The sequence below is a fragment of the Triticum aestivum genome, chromosome 4A (assembly GCF_018294505.1).
Source record: "Triticum aestivum cultivar Chinese Spring chromosome 4A, IWGSC CS RefSeq v2.1, whole genome shotgun sequence".
Taxonomy (NCBI): Eukaryota; Viridiplantae; Streptophyta; class Magnoliopsida; order Poales; family Poaceae; genus Triticum; species Triticum aestivum.
The window spans coordinates 715,447,333-715,453,626 of NC_057803.1; positions in this window are offsets into that span (position 1 = coordinate 715,447,333).

Below are 6,294 nucleotides of genomic sequence, written 5' to 3' on the forward strand. Positions count from 1 at the left end.
TATTTTTATGCCTGCTTTTACATGGAAATTTTACATTTTTAGTATACATTAGGAATATATTTTTATGCCTGCTTTTACATTAAATTTAACTTTTTCCAGATACATGCTTAACATTTTTTAACATGCATCTTTTGGTATCTGATTTTTTTCATACATATTGTTAATTTTTTATACATCAGAAACATTTTTATGTACGCATTTAAAGTTATGTAATACTCCCTCTGTAAAGAAATATAATAGTGTTTAGATAACTACTTTAGTGATCTAAACACACTTATATATCTTTACGAAGGGAATACATGATTAACATTTCTTGAAATTTATATTTTCTTGTCTATTTTTTCCACACACAATGTACATTTTTCATATACATCCGAAATAATTTTTCTATATACATTTAACATTTTTCAAATACATACTAAGCATATAGGATATCATGTAAAGTAATAACAGCAGGTTACAAAAGCAGGCTATGCATCAGAATATGAGCTATCGAACCACACTAGAAAAACCTATGCAAGCATGAGAGGTACAGAATAGGCAATATATGAATGATCAAGGGGGGTTTGCTTGCCTGGAAGCTCTACTGAAAGGGGCTGGTCGTCAGGAGTGTAGTTATACTCGGTGGCGCCAGCATCAGTCTCGGGGTCTGCTGGAGAAGAAGAGGGGAAGAAACAACAAATACAAAGCAAGCAAATGCATCACATTGCATGACATGACAGTATGCTATACTAGGGGTGACCTAACGCAGTGCTAAGTGTTATAGGTGGAGCAGGAAAATATCCGGGAATATTTTCCCGGCTCTAGGAATTATGGTCAGACGACCCGGAGAGAAAGTTTCCGTGTTTGCTACGTTGGGGGCATGTGGCAGGTATGTGGATGGCGTATTCGGATTCGTCATATTTTTCTGATCAAGTTTCATATATAAATTATTTTCATCCAAGTGATGGTTTATTTCATATAATTTTTTAAAGTTTTAAACAATTTCTAGAATTCCCTCGAATTAAATTAAAATTTAAAATAAAGGACTAAAATGCTAAGTACACCTGAAAGTATACCCAGCCAGAAGCCACAAGGGGCTAGTAGTGGACCCAATCAACTGGCCAGTCAACAGTTGGCTGGTCACTGTTGACTGGTCAAAGTGGGCGCCGAGGTCCTACCTGTCATTGACTGGGACTACCCAGTCAGCAAGTTTAACTGGTCAATGGACCAATGGGACCCATATGTTTGTGACTGTAGTGGTTAACAATGTTTTTAAACGCTTTTATTAAGTAAACTAATCATCCAGTCGGGTCTGATGTTAGTGCCTAATTAGTTTTTTAGATTAACATGTAATCTTATTAGTTAACGACTGGGCCCACATGCTAGTGAGCCACAACAGCTGAGTGAACGCGCGCGCGGTGGTGCGCGCCGGCGACCACGGATCGCGGCGGTGGCGCAGGGACCTGCGCTCCCAGCCACCATTTTGCCCGAGAGGCGGCACTACGGGGCGACGGCGAAGCTGTTGGAGAACGCAGTAATTTCAAAAAAATTCCTACGATCACGCAAGATCTATCTAGGTGATGCATAGTAACAGGGGAAGAGTGTGTCCACGTACCCTCGTAGACCGAAAGTGGAAGCGTTATGCGACATGGTTGATGTAGTCGAACGTCTTCGCGATCCAACCGATCAAGTACCGAACGCATGGCACCTCCGTGATCTGCACACGTTCAGCTCGGTGACGTCTCTCAAACTCTAGATCCAGCTGAGGCCGAGGGAGAGTTCCGTCAGCACGACTGCGTGGTGACGGTGATGATGAAATTACCAGCGCAGGGCTTCGCCTAAGCACTATGACAATACGACCAAGGTGAAAAACTGTGGAGGGGGCACCACACACGGCTAAAAGATCAACTTGTGTGTCTATGGGGTGCCCCCTGGCCACGTGTATAAAGGAGGGGAGGGAAGAGGTGGCCGGCCCAAGGGGGGCGTGCCAGGTGTGGGGAATCCTACTAGGACTCCCCAGTCCAAGTAGGATTCCCCTCCTCTTTCCTATTCCTAGTAGGAGAAGGAGGGAAGGAGGAAGAGGGGAGAAGGAAGGAGGGGGGCGCCGGCCCCTCATAGTCCAATTCGGACCAGCCCATGGGGGGGCGCACGGCCACCCCTTGAGGCCCTTCTCTCCTTTCCCGTATGGCCCATTAAGGCCCATTACTTCCCCCGGCGAATTCCCGTAACTCTCCGCTACTCCGAAAAATACCCGAATCACACTCGGAACCTTTCCGATGTCCGAATATAGCCTTCCGGTATATCGATCTTTACGTCTCGACCATTTCGAGACTCCTCGTCATGTGCGTGATCTCATCCGGGACTCCGAACGAACTTCGGTAATCAAATCACATAACTCATAATACAAATCATAGTCGAACGTTAAACGTGCGGACCCTAGGGTTCGAGAACTTATGTAGACATGACTGATACACATCACCGGTCAATAACCAATAGCGGAACCTGGATGCTCATATTGGCTCCTACATATTCTACGAAGATCTTTATCGGTCAAATCGCATAACAACATACATTGTTCCCTTTGTCATCGGTATGTTAGTTTCCCGAGATTCGATCGTCGGTAGCATCATACATAGTTCAATCTCGTTACCGGCAAGTCTCTTTACTCATTCTGTAATACTTCGTCCCGCAACTAACCCATTAGTCATAATGCTTGCAAGGCTTATACTGATGAGTATTACCGAGAGGGCCCAGAGATACCTCTCCAAAACACGGAGCGACAAATCCTAATCTCGATCTATGCCAACCCAACAAACACCTTCGGATACACCTGTAGAGCACCTTTATAATCACTCATTTACGTTGTGACGTTTGGTAGCACACAAAGTGTTACTCCGGTATTCGGGAGTTGCATAATCTCATAGTCTAAGGAACATGTATAAGTCATAAAGAGAGCACTAGCAATGAAACTGTAACGATCATAATGCGAAGTAACGGATGGGTCATGTCCATCACATCATTCTCCTAATGATGTGATCCCGTTCATCAATTGACAACACATGTCTATGGTTAGGAAACATAACCATCTTTGATTAACGAGCTAGTCAAGTAGAGGCATACTAGGGATACTATGTTTTGTCTATGTATTCACATATGTACTAAGTTTCCGGTTAATACAGTTCTAGCATGAATAATAAATATTTATCATGAAATAAGGAAATAAATAATAACTTTATTATTGCCTCTAGGGCATATTTCCTTCAGACGCGGCGTGTCGGGCGGTGGCAGCAGCGCGTGCAGGGGATGGCAGAAATTACAGCGCGCGTAAAGTACCGGCTGGAGCCGGAGCTCGTCGGGTTCGTTGCTTGAGCTCGAACAGGAGCGACCTAAGGGCACGGGACGCACCACAAGGATGCTCTGAGCACGCCTACGTGCTCAGACGGCCACGAGAGGGATGACAGTGATGGCAACAAGGGCGATGGTGACGAAGAGTTCGACCATGGCGGCCGGGGCAGCTAGAGGTCGAAATCGAATGGGGAATCAGAGGGGGTCGACGGGGAGCTCACCGTGGAGGCACATGGAGGCCCTGTGGTGGCTTAGGAGCAGCAGCGCCGGCGGGATCGATGGAGAAGGCACCGGTGACCGAAGAGGATGGAGCACTCGAGCCGTTCTACGTAGTCAGAGTAGACGAGCGAGGCGGCGATGGGTGGCGTGGGGTGGCTCCTGGCCGCGGGATCGACACGGCGACAGTGATGGGAGCGCTCGGGTGTGTGCGAAGTTGAGCCGAGCATGCGAGGTGAGCGGAGGGAAGTGTGTTAGTCTTGTCCAGGGACTCGGGGTAGACTTTGTCCCTCGTGCAGAGATGGCGGGTTGGCACGGGATGGTTGCCCCATGGCAGATCCAGCCATAGACGACGCTTCTGCGTCCACGGGGGCGCGATGAACAGAGGTAGGGGACGAGGGGGGTTACGTGGGCTAGGCCGGTCACTGTTTGACATGAAGCCCAGCAGTGCAGTGCACCTCTGTTCTTTTCCATTTTCTTTTTCTGCTAATTAATATAGCTCTTGTTCTACATTCATCTGAGGTACTAAATGAAATTTGTTGATCATGAGACTTGGCACATAAGTGCTATGCAATATTTGGCACTGCCACAAAAATTTTGGTTTTATTTGAAATAGTTTGAATTTTTCCTTATTGGAAAGGCAATTAAAAATGCTTAAATAGCACCCTTTTAAATGCTAAAGAGCAAACAAGTGATGTTGTTTTTCTTAACCAATAATTTCTACGGAATGTTTGCCAGATAATAAACTATTTTTCCATCATGTTTGTTAATTTAAATCCTCACTTTAAATTTGAATTTTTTGAATTTGACTTTGACTTTTATCAAGGGGCAATTTGGCTTAGTCGAACTTGATGACATGGCACCATTAGTGTGAGGTCACAACAGCATGACACTCGGGTGTTACACTTTAAAATGTTTGAGTCTGATATTTACTTTCATTACTTTCACATTGTTTAAAATTAAAAAATAGTTTGCAATTTCAAAAATAAATCGTTATTTCCAAAAACATGTGTATCAAATATAGTACAAAATTTCAAAAACTGATGTTGTCCTTAAAAATTATTCATAAATATAAAAAAATGATCATATTTTATAGAAAAAATCGAATTTCATAAAATTTCCAATTACAGCAAATTATCCCATTTTTAAAACTTGTTCACATAGTCAATTTCATTTTTTTAAATATTCTTATTTTCAAAAAAGTTCTCAATCCAAAAAAGGCATTTTAAAGAAAAAAAATCCAATTATTCTCATTTATTTTAAAGTGTTCAATGTGAAGAAAAGTAAATACAAAATTGATTGCAACAGTGACTGGGTCAGCTACCGTACTCGTTCGCTACAATGCGGGGTCGCTAAAGTGGTTCTTTTTGGCGATCGCTATAGTTTCCAGTTGGACCGGCCAAGGTAGCGACGTTCTGGTGCGTCTGGGTGACATTTTGGCACAAACAATGTTCAATAGGAGCTCTCTGAAATCCGTTGCAAGAGAGAGAGAGAGAGAGAGAGAGAGAGAGAGAGAGAGAGAGAGAGAGGGGCACGGCGACTATATCTTGCTTACAGCGACTTGTACGTATGCCCGCCCGAAGAAACTTTGCGTCACGTTTTAGCTGGGCAGGCCCACTTCTCCTCGCGCACTCGCTCCCTTTGAAATCGGTTGCTTGCTTGTCGCACTTCTTTTGGTCCTGTTTTTTCTGATTTTCTTCTATTTCTTTCTTTCTTTTCTTTTCTTTTTTTGTATCTTCAAGGTTTTCTTCAATTGTTTTCCTGTTTTACTTTGATTTTCATCCTACTTTTCGTTTCTTTCATGATTTTTATTTTCCTTATTTTTCTTCATTTTTCTTTGTTCATTTCTCAGCTTCAGTTGGCCCTTTGCTTCTCTTTCTTTCTTTATCCGTTTTATTCGTCTTTCTTTGTTTCTTTGTTTTCCATTTTTGGTATTTATTGTTTCTCTGGGATTTCCTTTGTACATTTTTTTTTGCATCAGGAATATTTTTGATATACACGTTTAGAAGTTTTCGAATACATGATTGCCATTTCTTAAAACTTATGTTATTTTAATTTCTAATTTTTTAGATACATTATAAATTTTGTGTACACACCAAGAAAATTTTAATATACATGTTTAATTTTTTGGAAATGCATCACTAATTTTTTTTGAAACATATATTTTGATGCTTGCCTTTACATGAAAATCTTTTATTTTTTGTATACATTAGGAATATATTATTATGCCTGCTTTTACATTAAAATTTAATTTTTGCCAGATACATGCTTAACATTATTTTAGCATGCATCTTTCAACATCTGATTTTTTTTCATACATATTGTTGATTTTTTATACATCAGAAACATTTTTATATGCGCATTTAAAATTATGTAATACTCCCTATGTAAAGAAATATAAGAATGTTTAGATAACTACTTTAGTGATCTAAACACATGTATATTTCTTTACGAAGGGAGTACATGATTAAGATTTCTTGAAATTTGTATTTTCCTGTCTATTTTTTCCACACACAATGTACATTTTTCATATACTTACGAAATAATTTTTGTATATACATTTAATATTTTTCAAATAAATGCTTACATATTTGAAAACTCATTTTTTATGTTTTTATGGACATTGTATATTTTCCGTATACATTTGAAACAATTTTCTATACACACGTAACATTTTTCAAATGCATGATTAACATTTTTCAAATATTTTGATGTAAAGAGTTTTTTGTAACATTTATATTTAGAATAGTT